This window comes from Cyprinus carpio, chromosome B22, assembly GCF_018340385.1.
Source record: "Cyprinus carpio isolate SPL01 chromosome B22, ASM1834038v1, whole genome shotgun sequence".
NCBI lineage: Eukaryota > Metazoa > Chordata > Actinopteri > Cypriniformes > Cyprinidae > Cyprinus > Cyprinus carpio.
Genome location: NC_056618.1, coordinates 36066717 through 36085792, shown reverse-complemented (window position 1 = coordinate 36085792; position 19076 = coordinate 36066717).

Sequence of the window (19076 nt, the reverse complement as noted above, 5' to 3'; positions counted from 1 at the left end):
AATATTTAATTAAAATAGTTTGACTTGACATTTTTATTTTTATGATTTTCTCAGACCATCTTTAATGTTTACATACTATTCTCATATATCTTTGCTGTTTCTCTTTCTGAAAAACAGACACTGCAGTTGTGAATGCACGAGGGCTTTGTTTCAGTGATGATTCAATTTTAATCGATTTAAAAAAAAATTTTTTTTACCAAAATTAAAAACAGTATGGGCAAACATCTCCAGAAATGCTCTAAGGTACACACTTATTCATGCAACAAGCGTTGTGTACAGATAAACTTAGCCAGTGCCCACAGTATTGCCGTATTCCTCCTTGGGTCTATTAATGTCAGTTGCAGTTTATCCTGGTGAATGATAAGGAGACTAAAATGTTGATTCACTTCCCTCTCTGGTTGAGAGGACCAACCTTGTAAGTACAGCAGTCATTGCTCAAAGAAGATGAATTCCATAAGAAGCTGTCCATCAAACGCTCCTCTTGCCTGAGGTATTTCACACATCAATTTTTAAAGCTTCTGCGGTATAGATTCGAGGTCATTCCTAAATCGTTTGCAAAGAATTTTAACCTTGGTTTGAATTCATTTGTCTTCGTCTATTTTATGAATTGCACAAAATGCAGAAAACATTGTTTGTGGAACTGTGGCCTATAATTTGATCTTAAAAGCTACTTTGTTTTCTTATAAATGTACTCTTTGTATCATGTGGTTTTAAAAACGTTTATATAATTTTAAGAAAGGTTTAAGTTTAGTGTTTCTAAAAACATTGCTTTGTAACAATGTGGTGTAGCTAACCAATTATAAAAGAGATAAGTAGAAAACCTACAAGCCACCAGAACATGCAAAAATTAGATGCAAATAAGTTTGAAATAATGACTTTCTTTCTTTCTTTCTTTCTTTCCTTTTTAACAGATACAACAATTAAAAAGGAGAAAAATTTAATTTGTGAAGCAGTAGCAGTAAGTAAACAAACTTAATACATCCAGTCCAATAGGTGTCAGTATATAATGTAAAATCCACGATTGGAGCATTTCCACTGCGTGGTACGACTCGGCTCGGCACAACTTTTTCATTCAGCGTCGCCCCATCAGGCTCTCGCTGGATCCGCTCCTCTGCTATCAGCTAGAGGAATGTCTGTACTTCCTCAACAGACAACAGAACTTTTTGGTTGTTAAAAAAAGGTGTGCTTGTTCAAAACAGTTGTGTTCGATCCTTGGCTGGCTATGCTAATTTTAAATCTAGTGGTTCTTTGTTTGTGTCACAAGTTCAGTGACGCACGTAGTGACGATTCTCTCCAGACAATCCATGATCAGCAGAGTTTACACATCACGTTTTGGTAATGGTACGGTTCACTTGGAACCTCAACCGAGGTGGTACTAAAAAAAGTACCAGGTACCAGGTTCTGTACCCAGTGGAAAACCTTAAAAGTGAACCGTACCGAGCCTTACTGAGCCGTACCATGCAGTGGAAAAGCTCTATAAGATCCAATCTGAAAAGAAACATACTAGGTACACATTAAAATGGTCGTTATCTTGACCAGAACACATTTATGAAAGTCTTTGTGATATATTTAATAAGTTCTAAGTTTTTTGAAAAGTTAATCACACCAGCACACCAGAAATGCCACAGTTGTCATGTTAATGGCAAAATGGTAGAGTTAGTAGTTTTAATATTTAACTCTTTTAAAAAGTTTTAAAAAGTATTTCAATAAACTGAGACTTGAATGAGACATAACAGACATAAAGTTAAGTTGGCTTGAAAAAGCCAGCTTGCTAATATTTTATATAAGCTTCTTATTATTATTATTATTCTTACACCATGACCTAACTACATACAACATGACGCTGTGACACGATAATTTTCCATTTTAATCTTAGTTTTTGTCCTAACTAGCCGCAACGGTGTCACGCAAAGTTTCTAATTTAGAAATGGTTTCTATTTCGGCAACGTCACGACTGGAACAACAACATACAAACTATACAGTCTATAATGATTATGTGCTTTATTCAAAGTTAAATGAGTCTAATATGAGTTTAAATATAATTTTGCGTGACCTTATTGCCAAACTGAAAGCAACAACAGATAGTTTACCTCAGATCTTGAAAATAAATAAAAAGCAAATATGTCCGTTTAAACTGTGAACTCACTGTGAACCAACAAGTGTTTTCCATAACAAAGATGGTATCAGTCACTCAGTATGTGCATTTAATAATGTTAAAAAGGCTTAATATTTATGAATTAGACTTATCCATTATTCCTGTATAGCAACAATTGTCTTATTTGTGTCAGTTTATATTTCCTCTAAAGGAATTTTTAGAGAGACAAAATTGATACTTAAATGAGACATAACTAAGAACTCATTACCTGAGAAAAGTTCAGTACACTTACTATTTATGAACAATTATTTAAATCTTTTATTTATATTATTTATTTGCTAACTTATTTACTCCTCCTTAAAAGGAATTTTTAGGAGAACTATCTAAGGTGAAGCTGGCACATAAACTAAACATTCAACTGAGACCTTCAATATCCTGGTTATGCTATTAAATTTAAATTTATAACTATGATTTCTTAACTTAGTAACAGTTTTCATATTTGTATCTTTTATTTTTACAAAAGAAAAGCACTGTAGCAGTAGAAGTTTGTCAACTTCATACTTCCAGGCCAGCAGGTGTCAGTATAAAATCCAAAACTACTAAGATCCAATGTAAACAAAAATGCACTAGGCACAGAACATATTTCTCGAAGTCTTCATAATCATTTTATAGAAAATATTTGTTTTTCGAGTTGTGCGACCCAGCTGTCATGTTAATGAAGTAGTAATAGCTTTGCCAATTTGAATTCTTTCTTTTAAAAATTATCTCCAGGTTTTCCTTGCTATTTTGAACCCTTATTGCAAAATCTTGGAGTTCAGCTGAAGCATGATTCCAGAGTGCATTACAAATCTCTCTTTATAGTTGCATAGTGTGGCATTAGGCAAATAAAGAGCTGTGAATTCTCTGGAGTCGAAATTTCCTCGTTTTAACTGGTCACATGTTCTCTGGAGGTTGCCATCAGCTATTTTCTTTCTTAGCGAGCGCTCCATTTATCATGTGGAACCATAATGCCAGTCAGATTATGCGTCTATGGTTGCAAAGCCTTTGAAAGTGCTGTGATGGGACAGCAATGTGACAAAGCAGAACATGGCACAAACACCTACAGCGCTAAAATTAAATCACTGCTCGGTGCTAGCACTACCAAAACAAGACATAACACTACAGGAAAACTCATGAAAACTCTATTATGCCACATCTTGCTTATGGATACAAATACTGTACTGTAAGAAGCTGAGTGTAGAATCCTTACCAGTAGGAAACAACAATCACAAATGAGGTCTTTTTAATATCTTGATTGTTTCTTCTACATAGTAATGAGAAACACTGAGTCTCTGGTTCTCAGATCTTTCTAGTGAGAGAAAAGACTCTGAATCTGAAACAGCTCCTCTAGGGTTTTTGAAGGGTCTCAACAATGTCTGTGCTCAAATTTGCTAAGATACCAAATTCTGCAATCAAAAGCAATTTCAACATTTCTCAGCAAATTCTCATACTATCGAATTGTATACCGTTCTGATAATAAAGATCCTGTCAGTGAATGTGAAGTGATTTTACAAACTATTAAATGTGGTACAGAAGAAAGATTATTTGTGAACACTCAATAAGTTACTACACTTTTTTGCAAAGTTTGTACTAAGAAATCAACCGGGTCAGATGGTATTTCAGTGCATATTTTGCGCATGTGTGTAGAGGAGTTAACTCTGGCATGCTGCCCAATTTTTTTAGCAATCACTTGACAATCGTATGGTTCCACTGTTATAGAAAAAGTCCATTGCAACACCTGTTCCCAAAAAATCTGGTGCTTCTGATAATAATGATTTTAGACAAGTTGCTATAACATCCATAGTAAATATGTTGTGTCCAGACTGAAAAGCAATGTAAATTTATTGGATCCTTTCCAGTTTGCTTATAAGGAGAGAAGAGGGACTGCTAATGCTGTCAGTACTGTTGTTCACCTGACTTTACAACACTTAGAGTACTCTAATGCTTATGCACGGTTTTTTTTTGTGGGTTTTAGTTCAGCTTTTAACATGCTTCGAGTTACTCTTGGACAAGCTTGTAAAACTTAAGAGTAATCCTTTTATTAATAAGTGGCTTTTTTCCTTCTTAACAAATCATACTCAGTGTGTTAAAGTAAATGATACACTATCTGATGTTAAATCAATTAATATAGGTGCCCCTCAAGGTTGTGTATGCTCTCCAATTCTGTTCACTTTATTTACAAATGATTGCTTTAGTAGACATAAGAACAACTATATTTTTAAGTACTTTGATGACACTGTAATACTAAGTGGACTGGAAGCAAAAATCTGTTTTATTAAACATAGGTCATTTTATTAATCAATACCATTAGTTATCAGACATTGACAGACAATGATTAGACATCAATTTATTGCCAGTTACTTGCTAGAAGAGTTCCAAGTCACTGGAATTTTATTGACTGACAGTGTTACTTTTGACACTATATCTGTCCACCAGCAGGCAAATTAATATGCGTGTGTGAGCGGGAAATGAACGGGGAGATTGTACCTGGGAAGCTGATCATTATATCATTCAGTAGCACTAATAGGATTAATTTAATCTAACACTCAAGTTGCCTTTGGCCCAGACAACAGTTCATTACTCAAGCAGTCTCCTAGCAACCTCTGATTGGCCATTTAAAAAGGACCCAAATGAATCAGGAAGTAGAGGAAGAGGATGTGTCAACTCACTGCAAAATATAATTTTCCTAATCAGTATTTGTGTCTGTTTTCAAGTAAAAAATATCTGAACAGCCTTAAAACAAGATATTTGCTTGAGAAGGAAAATCGCATTAGACATTGAGACTTGTTTTTAGAGATACTAAAACTAATGCTGCATACTAATATTGTTTTTCATATTCACTGGCAAACTGTGTTTTATCTAGCATTAATCTATCAAAATGAGGTTTAAGCTTTAACCATATAAACAAAAATTCTGGAAATAAAAGGCAAATGATGATAAAACATCAATTCACATTCCTATATTTTTGTTGATAGTGTACATTTTCATAGCCGCATAGTAGTTTGTAATTAATCTCCATGTATTTAAATGAATCAACTAAAACTGTTGGCCTGTCATGTGCTGATGTATATACGGTTTGATATATTTCATTACTATTCTATTTTGTTTCTATTTCTATTGCTGTTAGCTCTGTCTGCTTTTGGGTTTATTGCCTCTGCAGACACCATGGGGAATTGTAGCTGTCAAATATCTGCTATTGCTATTTTAAAGGTGAGGGTTGTTGAATCAACCATATGAAGTGGTTTTTGATTACAGATAATAAAAATAATAATAATAATATGAGACAGCCCGGAAAACATGAAGAAAACAAATCTTAGATCCAAATCCACAGGGACATTAGGTGTGTAATACAACATAAGGACCAGCCAAATACATAACACCATATCCTTGTAGAATGGTATTGTGTATTTATGGATTGTAAATACTTATTATTTACTTATTACTGACATTAAGTTTATTTGAAACACTTGATGCAGCTAAGAAGTAGGATCTACTGCTAAGCCCTATAGTCTTGTCCTTGACTGGCATCATTAAGATGTTTTCAAGCTCGTGTAAAATGTGTTGGGAAATGGTGAGAACGCAACTCTGCATTTCAGAGCTCTTTGAATTCAAGAGCCATAACTGGGATCAGTCAGAAACTGAGTGCTAATTAGTCCCGCTCAAGGCCTCTTGTCGAACGTAAGACATTCATCGATAAATATTTAGTATAAGCTGATGTTTACTCTTTTGAATATTGACATAAACACAAAGCAACAGAAAATTGTAAATTGGCCACTCTATTAAAAAAAATGTTTTGTAGTAGTAAACAACTGTTAAAGTATTATTATTATTATTATTATTATTATCCAGTCAAGTTGTCCTTATCCTCATTGATAAAAAAGTCATTATTATTAAAATGTCAAAACTGCTATTGGTTTATTAAAAAAGGCATCCCTTTCTTGCTAATCCATGATTATATCTTCAGACAAACAATTATTGCATGTTAATTAAGAATTAAGCACTTAAATAAAAATAATTTAGTTAAAAATGTAGTGAACTTTGAACCAAGTATACTGGATTTGACACACAAAAAAAGACAACAAAACACTATAAATAACAGTTCATTACATGCACAAAAAGCCCCATTAATTCATTAACTGCAAAAAAGTCCCCCATGTCAAAAGTCAAATGTTACAATATTATTAAGGCATTATTTAGTAGAGGGACCATTAGAGTAACTCGTACTTTCTCCTGGTTGTACTGTCATTGTAAATATGTATCTCATGTGCTGGCGAGTTTCCTGCATCAGTGTCAGGAAACAGCCACCTATACTGCAAAACTAATTAGGTACGGCAACACATGATGGCCTCGGTAAGGAAGATAAGCCCCTTAATTAAGTGAACTTGGCCCAGCTACTAAATCATCTGAAAAAGCTGTTAAACAGAGCAGCTGCTTTGCCTCCAATTGTTGCAAACTTTGTTGTCTCCACTCCCTCCACTGATTTTGTGAACGCTTGCTTTTTCTTGGGAGGAGGTAGCATTTTATTTGCCTAATGAAATTATGCTAAACATCTTACACTTATCTCAGTTGGTGACATTTGTGATAGTAACTCTTTAAAATAAAGCATGTTAAGCTGTTCTTTTTCAACATAATTGGATAATACTCTTCAAATAAAGGCAGGTTTTAGGTACTTGAAGATTAGATAAACCATCTTAAGCTTGGTATGAGCTTGGTAGCTCATATTGTTACTAATTGTTACTCTTTAAGGGTGTTCACATTTAAACAAATGTAACTTAGACCTTATTTATTTAATCCAGAAGTGAACAGTGTGAATAAGTGAAAAAAAAAAAACACCTTCCATACCTGAAAGTGAAGTGAGATCAGTTTTTTTTCCACTTCAGCTGAAGATCCTAAAGAGAAAAATGTGAAAAAGTGATTAACTAGTTTTTATTGTATTCACATTGTACCTGAAAATAGAGTAGAATCATTTCTTTTCCACTTAACCTGAAGATCCAAAACTGAAAAGTGTGAAAAAGTGTAAAGTTTTCACTGCATTCACATTGTACCAGAATGTGGAGTGAGATTTGTTTTGTTTCCACTTCAGCTAAAGATCCTAAAGAGAAAAATGTGAAAAAGTTTAAACCAGGTTTCATTGCATTCACGTTGAACCTGAATGTGGAGTGAGATTTGTTTTGTTTCCACTTCAGCTGAAGATCCAAAAAGGAAAGTATGAAAAATAAGTCTTCAATGCATTCACATTGTACCTGAATGTGAAGTGAGATCAATTTTTATTTCCACAGAAATAAGGTGTCACTTTGTATTCACATTGCTAATTTGTGCCTTACTAATAAAATATTGTTATAATATGTTTATATAAACATTTGCATACAAAAAAGATCTGTGTATAGCACAGTCTCCATCAATTAGGGTAACATACTGGTATATGTGTAACTCTAGAGGTTTTCACGTCCTTATAATTACTCATTAATATTGGCATTAATATTACAGATCTGTACCAGGCTTGACAGATAATGTTCAGGGACGTTGCCGATTCTCTAGGAGTGAAGCTCCAGAAATCAGCTGTTGGCAAAAGAGGCATCAGGTGTTCCTATTCATTTCAACATGCAAATTGATCCTTGAGTTTTTACTAAGAGCACTCCATGTTGAAGATCTCTCTGGCATTCATTTCTACATTTATTTTCAGATATTTATTCTGATCTGTCTTTAATATTCATGGGATTTACTAATTAAGTGTGTTTGTCAATTGTAATTTCTGTCCAGCAGTACAAAATAAAATACTATAGTTTTCAACTACTACTAATAGTACTATTATTAGGGGTCAGGCACCAGAGGTGTGTAGGCATCTATTGTATCTGGTATCCTCCTCCTCTACAGGCAGCCCATAGAACCGTATGGTAAAAAGAAGTTGTGCAGTTTGGCACACAGATACAGGACAGTCTGAACATTAACCACAGCCATTTTGGAGTCTTTAACACGGTCCCTCTAGTGCCACCAACTGTCCAAATTTGCAGTTATGTTTATACTAATCATTTTGAACTGAAAGGCCTAAAATATATATATTTTTCCTGATTCCTTTACTCAAGAAGTTGCTCTGATTTTTGCAAAACAAAAAGTGAACCAGATCATCTTCAGACCGTGGTGACAAAAGTTATGGAATTCATGTTGATTTGTCATACAAAAATTGATGAAGAGACCGCAAAAATGGACGTGAGGCAATATCTCCACAATGCTTTGGCGAATTCACTGCAAACTTGATGTTTATTACAACAACCATGACCTGAGGGTACCTGCACAGTTTTGGCACAATGCCACCTAGTGGTCAGGAGAAATAAAAAATGGCTATTTTTGCTTTTAACTTCTGAACAGTTTGGCCAAAAATCTGATCTCTGCAGTTATGACTTATTTTTGTAGGCCAAGGCCATAAGTTCCTGTCACCCTGGTTCCCTTGACAAAAATCCAATGTGATTTTTCCATTAACTTCTGGATTATTGCAAAAAATAAGATCTGTGACCAAAAAACGTTTATGATTCTTACACATTGTATTCATCAAGGCAGTCTACACAGAAAAAAAAAAGAATAATAATAAAAAATAAAAAAATATATATAAAAATAAAAAACTTTTATGAGGCCTAAATACAGTCATCAGTAGTAAAAGTAGTAAAATATATATATATATATATATATATATATATATATATATATATATATATATATATATATATATATATATATATATATATATATATAAATTGCTGCCTCATAAAATAATTTCATTTTTCTGTGAGATTGGGTTAAAATAAACTACACCATGGTTGCATTACTTAAACGTCACCACGACTAAACTAAAAAAAAAAAAAAAAAAAAAAAATCAATTGTTATTAAAATCTTGTATTCAGTACAGACCTTATTTCAGGCATTTACCCAAAATCCTACTCAAAAAAAAAAAAAAAAAAAAAAAAAAAAAAATTACCTACTGAATATGGAACCAGAAGTTCTAACTTGAACTAACTTGTTAAATGCTAACTTGTTTTCCAGTTTTAGGACTCGTTCTTACAGCACATTGATCTTCAGCTACAACAGATGGAGTGAAGTTGAAATCAAAGTTGTCTAAGACATTACTTTATTGTCCATTGATTGTCTTTTATTATTTGGTTTAAAGCCATCTGGTGCAATATAATGTTATTTGTCTCTCCAAAGAATCCTATGAAACTAAGCAGCTGAGATCTGCCAATGCAAATGCGGAGCAACGTTTTCTTAATCCTGTTTCATGCCCAGTTATCCTTGTTTGCAGTTGAAAAGGAAACTATATGTTCGTCATTCGCACCTTTTGTTAGAACAGGTGTTTGTGTGGATTCACATTAGCTGGAGTTCATTGCTCACAGCCTTTCCAAGGCTCTCCGCTGAGCTCAGATCTGTTTTGTTTGTGGCAGGCCTAAGGTTGGCTGCTTTCTTCATTCCCTGTAGGAAGCCAGTGAAGCGCTGGGTTTTTGACGGTCATTATATATCACTGTCAGGTAGGTCCAGGATTGGGCCAAAGGAGTATTTTGTTCCAATGATCAGATAGATTCAGCACAAGAGTTCAACGCTAATGTGACAGCTTTCACGAGTCATTTCCAGTTTTCATCCAGTATGGAGCCAAACAATGACCCCAAAAGACACTTAAAGGGAGAGGTCACCCAGAATTGAAATTCTTATTATGTTGTCCCAAACCTGTACAGTGTGTCTCAGTATTTTTTGTCTACACAGTGAAAATCAGTGAGGTCCAGTGTTTAGTGTTTTAGACCCCATTGACTTTTATTGAATGGGCAAAAAAAAAAAAAAAAAAAAAAAAAAATAATAATAATAATAATAATAAAATGATAATAATAAAGTATATGTGAAATTATATGAAGGTTGAATATATATATCATCTTTCAATAAGCTGCAGTTTACATCTTATATTAAACATTTAAAATATTTTGAATAGATTATTTATTTATATTTATTTATTGTTTGTTTGTTTGTTTGTTCACATACATATATTCCCTACTCTGAAGATGGACATTACTTGACACTTTAGAAATTGTGATCAGCAAAGCTTTTGAAAAGTGATTCAAATGGAAAGTGTCCAGAATGTCAACATGCTTAAAAATCATCACCATTCTCCTCAAAGACAGAGAATTCCCTGTGAGACCATTTTATCCATCGCAAAAAAGGTCATTTTGAACTTTATGTCCCTATAAAAGGCTCATTGTAGACTGATTGATTGAATTCTTGATGTCTTGGTTTAAAGGATTGTGCAGTGCATTGCTTCCGTGCTGTTAGTGAGCAACTAGAAGAATCCCTTTGGCTTGTATCTAGATGTAGATCCATGTCAAGTTTCAGAGATATATGCAAAATAAGAATCCTTCCCTCTACTGCAGCTCTACTGCAAATCTCACATGCTCTTGCGCACATTTACATCATGTTATGTTTGGCATTCAATGAACATGGTAAATGTCCAACATACTGCTGGCTCATTGAAAAAATGTGCCTCTATGTACATTTTTGCAAAACTCCAAAAAAAAATAAAAAAATAAATGTCCCTAGATACATTGACTTTACTGCAGCTTTAACTAAAATGAACACTAGTGGCAGTAAAAAATTATTTATTTTCACTCAAATTATGATTACAGGAGCAGATTGTTTATTAAAGTCTTTTCACTCAGTTTCTTACACAGTAATTTGTGACCTTAAAACACGTTTAGCATAGTTTATGACTCGTAACCTAAATCATTTTGATGTTTTCATCACATAACCAGCGTCATATGTTTGTCTGTTCTGACATAGTAAACTTGCTCGGTAGCGCACCCAGTACAGCATTGCAGTTGCAATATCGAGCACTCAGGTACAAATCATGTGAAATATGATTCACAATAAAAGAGTTCAAAGACTTTTAGAAGCAAACTAAAACGGCATGCTAGCTCATGTCTGTGTGTGTTAACACTGTGGGCTAGGTTTAGTGTATGACATTATTTTTAAACATGATAGAGCAGAAACCTTTCCTTAATTTCAGAACTGCTGTAAACCGTATAACACCCAATGTAATAAAAGGTGTCATATTCACGTTCATCTGTTTCGGAAAATACTGAAAACAGATTTATCGCCACTCTGGACTTTTACTTTGAAAATGTCGTGTAACATGCAGGAAGCAACGTGATATTTGGTTGAAATTTGTCAGTAATTGTTCTATACTGTATGTCAACGCTGTTGCAACACATTTTTAAAGTAAGATGTTTGAGTGTGTGTAAACGTGAATGAGATTTAAGAGCTTTCTCTAAGTAGAAAACTAAAATTTAGGAGTTTTTTTTTCTTCTTCACGTGGCATCGGAAGACTTGGAGTCTTGAAAAACTTGGACATCACATGACATATAGACTACATTATGGTGCTTCTCATCATTTTTTAAGCTTGACAGCCCCAGTTCTCATTTACGTCCATTCTGGTAAAAAGAGCAGCATGAACATTCTTCTAAACGTCTCCTTTTGTTTTGCATTGAAGAAAACAGTTGTGCAGGTTTAAAATTATATAAGGCTGAGAAATGAGGACTGAATTCTCATTTTGGTGTAAACTAATTTGGAATTGGTTAATTTGTTGAAACCAAATTTATGTGAAACTTTGATTCATTACTCTTGTAGTTACTCACTTTTCATTTGTCTCCTCACAGAAGCCTGGAGCAACTGTGGCTGCACAGATGTGTTACCTGTGTTTTATTTTTCCCAGTTATTGCCAAGGGCCTCATCTCTGTTCTTTGGACTCCTGACCCCACAGGATCCATACAGGCTGGTAATTTACAAGACACTTTGTGATGTACAGATACCCAGAACCACTGCCATGGAGTTGTACTTTCTGTCTTTGATATCTTGTCATCCAGTGCATTGAATGAAGGTGTGGGTGTCTTTAATAAACAATGCTCATTTATTAATAATATATATATATGTTACAGGTCAAAAGTTTGGAAACATTACTATTTTTAATGTTTTTGAAAGAAGTTTCTTCTGCTCATCAAGCCTGCATTTATTTGATCAAAAATAATTAAAATGTATTATACTTTAAATTATCATTTATTTCTGTGATGCAAAGCTGAATTTTTAGGATCATTATCACATGATCCTTTAGAAATCATTCTAATATGATGATTCATTATCAAAGTTGGAAACAGTTCTGCTGCTTAATATTTTTTCAGAACATGTGATACTTTTTAGGATACTTTGATGAATAAAAAGTAAAAAAAATAAAAAAATAAAAAAAAGAAGCTATGTTTTTAATTTTTTTTTTAATAAAATCAATACTTTTATTCAGCAAGGATGTGTTAAATTGATAAAAAGTAATAGTAAAGAAAATATATTATTAGAATATATATTATTAGAATTTTTTTGAATAAATGCAGTTCTTTTTAACCTTTTATTCATCAAATATATTACACAGCAGAACTGTTTCCAACACTCATAATAAATCAGAATATTAGAATGATTTCTAAATGATCATGTGATAGACTGGATGTTACATGTGACACTGAAGACTGGAGTAATGATGCTGAAAATTCAGCTTTGCATCACAGGAATAAATTATTTTTTTTAAAAGTATATTCAAATAGAAAACTATTATTTTAAGTTGTAATAATATTTCACAATATTACTGTATTACGGTTTTTTTTTTTCTGTATTTTTGATCAAATAAATGGCAGGCTTGATGAGCAGAAGAAACTTCTTTCAAAAACATTAAAAATAGTAATGTTTCCAAACTTTTGGTCTGTACTGTACTATATATATATATATATATATATATATATATATATATATATATATCTATATATATATATATATATATTAAAACTGGAGTTCATATATGTTTTATTTTGGTATCACTGAGATACTATTGTAGTTTTTATTAATTATTTTTATATTTTCATTATTATTATTATTATTATTGTTGTTGTTGTTATTTTTAAAAAAATAAACTGAATCAAAATGAAAATGAGAAATGTTCCTTGGTGACTATGGCTGAAAAAAAAAACAAGTTAAAATAAAATGAGTTTAGATTTTTAATACTCTATATTTTTATTTCAGTCAGAAGAATTTAAAATTTATTTCAGATAACAAAAAATGTTGCATTTATAGTTTTCGTTTTAGTATCAAACAAGGTGTAAACAAAGCATTGCTTTTTACATGGTTACACCAAATGACATTGTTAGTCATTAAATTAAGAGTTTTCTTGAAAATGGTATGAAACTTCAATATGAAAACTGCATTTCTAAGAACTTGCTACATAAAATAGATTTTAAAAGGTAACGACTTTTTAGTTTGATTTGGTCTGTATTTTTATATTTTACGTATTAATTTTAATTGGAAAGTTTTTTGTAATTTAGTTCTGTTATTTTATTTTTGTTAGTTTTAATATGTCTGTAGTTTTTATTCATGTTTAATATCTAGAAATATTCAAGTTCTATAAATGTTTCCTTGGAAACTAGCTGAAGTTTATTTTTTTTTTATTTTATTTTTTGTTTACTTTTATTTAATTTTAGTTTTATTTCAATCAGAACATTTGTTATTTATTTTAAACACACTTGTTTAATTTATGGTTTTAGTTAGCTCCCTGTATTAAAGGTGTAAGGAGAGTGTTATTACTTCTTATTTGATGGTTGCGCCGCATGCTCTGTCAGGCTCCTCCTTCCCTTTGGCTCCACCTTGGTCCTCTTTCGCTCCGGCTCCACCGTGGCCTTCCAGATCCCCACCTCTGCCTTGGTCACCTGAGCCATCTGCACCACTTTGGCCCTCTGAATCCTCCCCATCGCCCTGGCTCATCAGCTTTCCATCTCCGCCTAAGGCTCTTCCTCCACCTGTTCCGGCAAAGTCGGGTCCACCGTGGGTTGTCTTTACAGCTGTGGCCTGGATCTTGCCTGGCTTCGCCTGCTCCTAGTCCCTTCTGTCTACTCCCTGTCTCCTCCCTGGACGCTGTTTGCTGTCCTCCTCCCGGATGTCTGTCCTCCACCCGAACCACCTCCTAAGTTCCCCTCCGTCCCTCCTTTTGTTGTTCCTTCTGGGAGGGGGGCGAACTGTCATGCCCCTGGACACCCCAACGGTAGCCATTGACACCCACAGTATATATATTTTTTTCATACTATGGAAGTCAATGGCTACCATCAGCTTTTCTTCAAAATATCTTCTTTTGAAGAAAGAAACTTATACAGGTTTGGAACAACATGAGGGTGAGTAAATGGTGACAAAATTTTCTTTCTTTTTAATTTTTTTCCTTTTTTTTGGTAAACTGTCCTTTTAAATGTAATCTTTTTTTTTTGAAAATAGTATACAAGCTTTTCTAAATCATATGAATCTAACTTCAATACAGAAAGTAAGAACTTGCATGCATTTTAAACTACAATTTCAAAGGTTTGTTCTTCATCGTGGGAACTAGCTCCTAAATGTCATTGACCCATATCATAATTCAGTATGTACTGTTCTCATGCCGCCAGACTGCAGATTGTTGGTCGCATCTATCCATCTCTGATGCTCACGATCACTGGCCAGGCCCAGATGACCTTGTGAAAGGTGGTGGCACCTCAGAGACCCCAGCTGTCGGTGTTGGCTCCTGCATTGTCCAGGCCGCCATGCCCTTTAAAAAGACTCTAGAGTGCGAACTTTGAAAGCAATGGGCCTCGCTGTGAGCACTCGGCAGAAAATGAAGGCCAGTTATCACCCCGAGCTGACATAAGGCCGCTTATGGTCTTTTTTATGGTCAACGGATCCAGTTTTAAAGATAAAATCAGTGTGGTGCTGGAAAAAAATCCACAGTTCAGTCTTTTATATATTAGCTTAGCCATGTTCAATGACTCTGTTAGAGAATACAACATTGTTACTGCTTCCAAAGTTTCTGCCTATTCTTTAGCAAACTTTCGGAAACAAAAAATCTGGCATGGTTTGAGAAATTGCTTGTTATTTACTTTAATAACCCAAGCTTTGAACAGAAATCTCAGGCACAACTCACCATGAGTTTTGCCTTTAGGCGGCTTCAGAAACTCCAGAGGAAATCTTTTATTATTTCTGAGAAGTCAGATTGTGCCTCGACTTTAAACACCCCAGCTTTGTTTTGGTGGCCCTGCATGATATGTTTGGAATATTAAGGCAAAAAATGTGCTGACATGTCCACAAGAAAAAAAGTCTGGAGTGATTGGCTTGAATCTGCAGTGTGGTGAAAGCTGCTGAAGAGCTCTTTGAGATTAAGTAGAGCAGAAATGGACAGATGAACACATCGATGGGTTAGTCTATATAATAATCAGTTAATCAGTATTGCGGGCTTACAAGCATGTCATTTGCTGGAAATTATTAACATTTTGGTTGTGAATGAATCTTTTATGCAAACAAATTATTGTTTTAGTCCAGGTACTCGTGTGTTCATCCCATTTATATCTGCAATGCAGCATATTTCTCAGAGAAACAGAATATCCAATCATTAAAAATTAATGAATAAATAAATAAATAAATTAATTAATTAATTAAATACATACAGGTAGGGCTCCTAATCCCCGGTTAAGCCCAAAGGAAGCTCCAGTCCCTGGTTTTGGCCCCAAGAGGATGTTGGAGCCCGTTATTGTCTCCAAGTATTTTTTGGGGGGATGGGTGCTGGGTCCACGACCTCTGAGGCTGCTCCACCATATGCTTCTGAACTGCCTGCTCCACCATGACCTCCTGGACTGCATGATCTGACATGGCGCCCTGAGCCGCCTGCTCTGCCATAGCCTCCCGAACTGCCTGATCCGCCATGATGCCCCAGACTGCCTTATCCGCCATGGTGCCATGAACAGCCGGATTCACCATGGGTTCCGGAACAGGCGCTGCCCTGGAGGCCTTCAGTCCTGGAACCCTGCTCCTAGAGGCCCACAGAGCGCCCTCCCAGTTATGTCAGACTTTGTTACGTGTTTTGCTCCCCATGTGCCTTCCTTGCCCTTATTTGGTCCTTCCTGTTCCTGTCCATATATTCATTTAGTCCAGTTGTTCCCCATTTAGTTCGTATTGTTCCCAGGTGTGTCCCATTTGTTTCTGTGTATTTAAAGTGTGTTCTGCCTCTCGTTTTCTGTCTGCTGTTAAATGTCAGTTTGATAGCCTGATGTCTCCAGTGTTCCCTGTGTTCCCAGCGTTACCCTCATTAAACCTGTTGATTTGCATTACTCCAGGTCTCCTCGCTCCTTCTTTCCAGTGCTCCCTTGAGTGAACCGTGGCAATAACGCTTTCCCTGTGCCTATGGCCAAATCACAGCTGTGCCGATATACAGCTCACGTTTACTCGTGTAATATTGCTTATGTATAATACCACTTATGATAATTATGATTTGCTCTAATGAGTCTTGCGAAGTAGTATGAAATAAAAAGTATGAAATTATGTAAAAAATGTGAATATATAACTGTATTCATTTATTTCAGTTCAATTCATTTGCACTTAAAAAAAATCAGTTTATACTAAAAGATGACATGAAGGTAAATACAATTATTTTTTATGTAATTCTTTGTAAAGAACTTAATACAAATAATTATTATTTAATAACTCGAAAAAACAAGATAATATATTAAATAAAATTAATTCTTAAAATATTTGTGTGTGTGTGTGTGTGAGTGTAGCAAAATTATATTTCTGTATTTGTTTGAAATTTTCACTATTAGAATTATTTTATTAAATGTATTCACTAAAAAGAGAAAACTCCTAAATTTTACATATTATTTCATTGACTGATTGATTGATAGATTGGTGTTTGAGAAATGCCTCACAACTGCCATCTCTCCAGTTTTTTTTATCCTCCTTCATTATTAAAAAATTCAAGCAGTCAGACCCGAAAACCTCATTATTTTGTTTATGGGGAGCTTGGTTTTGAAAATAAAAACCGCTGCAATCACACTTCCTCTGCATCTCTGTGTTTGCTACACTAGTTTCACGATTCAAGTGATCAGATTTTGATTAAAGAGTAGCAGTACAGCTTGCTGTAACTAAGATTGGAAGCAGGATTTAGTTTATTTCATGTTACTTCAAAGCAAATGACATGACTTTATAGACTGACTACAAGTCTGAACACAGTCACAAGTTTCGAGTTACTAGGATTAATTTACAAATAATTACTTTTTTTGTTATTTAATTACAACTACTTAGAATTAACGACTTTGAATTAACAGCTGAGTTTGTTCATAATTGCCTGCTTCATTGTTCCTTCATTATTGTAGAACAAAGGTGAAAAACAGAGCGTTGCATGCTTGTTATTGTCTCGGTTTGTTCTTCTTTATTCATGCACTGTGTGATTGAGCCAGTGCAGTAGCAGTGCATTTCTCAGCACACGCCTCATTAGATCCACTTAGAGCAAACGCGAGCGGATTTCTCTCTCAGACCACTTATTTATCTCTGACGCATGGCTGAGTCTCATCCTCAGGCCTGAGCAATACGTCTGCAGCTCTGTTTAGAGTGAAGAACGCAAAGGGAAATCCGTGAAGGAGTTGAAATTAGTCTGGCTCAGATGTAGTTCTTTCACACCTCTGACAAAACTGACAGAAATCTGTCTGATCTGAGCACAGTTTGAGACATTGTCGAGGCACCTGAGGTTATGGGTTGTTTTCAGTTATTTTATGTCATCATTGTTGAGGGAAAGCAATTGAGACACTAATATGTCCATTTCTATTATGTGGTGATGTTCTTGAGAAACATTACTCTTATGTTTTTATGTATAATCACTAGAGCTGCCAATTTAACATGGCAATTTAATTAAATTATTTATCTTTTTTTTTCATATAAATTATTCAGTGAAATGATTTTACATTTTTAACATGCTTAAATAACTACTCAATTATTTAGTTATTTATAAAGAATTATATAAAAAGTGTTGCAATTAATATTGCCTTCCACCTTAGTCATCTCTAATTTAAATGAATGTTTATTTAATTCAGTTTATTTTTTAATGAATTAAAATTAAATAAAAATGAATTAATAAATTAATTTAAATAAAAATATATAAAAAATATATTAGTAGTATTATTAATATTATTACATTATTATTATAATGCAATTAACGGAGACCTATACGCAAGTTGATGGTAAGTAAAGGGTCTTTCTGGATCATTTAATTTAATTTAGGTAAATTAATGTTTTATTATTATTTTTTATTTAATAAATTACATTTAATACTTTCACTGGTGCTATTATTTTTATTATATTTTAATGAAATGTTACATAATTGAATCATTTTTAATTCATTTGATTTAAATATTTCAGCAACTGACAGCCCTAATAAACACTACACTCATCACCCCTGGTGGCCCCAGACTTGGTGTGGACTCAGCATGGAGTCTAGTTAACAGATATTTTGCCGCCAAAGCGTAGCAGTGTGCAATAATCTCTCTGAACTGCTGTTCATATCTCGTTCCTTCATTCATATTTTAGCTTCTTTTTCTTACAGTAATGTTCTCCACGGCTGACGTTCAGAATCACCATCTCTCCCGTTCCATTTGGTTGCCATGGAGATCAGCAGTACTTTGATGTTTAAGTAATGCTATTATATTCAATATAGATTAATGCTATTATAATCAGCCGAAATACATTCAAAATGGAGTCTATTTTTTGGATGCTAGTATCACATAAAATACTTTTTGGACTGAGGAAAGAACCCCAGATTCCACTATTGCCAGAATTTGGAATCAATTTAGGTTGTTTTGCTTCATTACCATGCCAGACTTTCACAATTATGAATATTTTAAAGCCTGTGGCATGTTAATAGGATGTTAAAAATAGTCTCCCGCATTTTGTTCTTCTGTGGAACACAAAAGGTGAATTTTCGAAAGACAATCCTAGTCAATCTTTTCCATATAATGAAAGTGACTGGAGAGGGTGCAGTCAAGCTCCAAATTAAACAAAATTGTAGACACTTTTTAAAATCATTATCTCAGTCTGCAAAGCC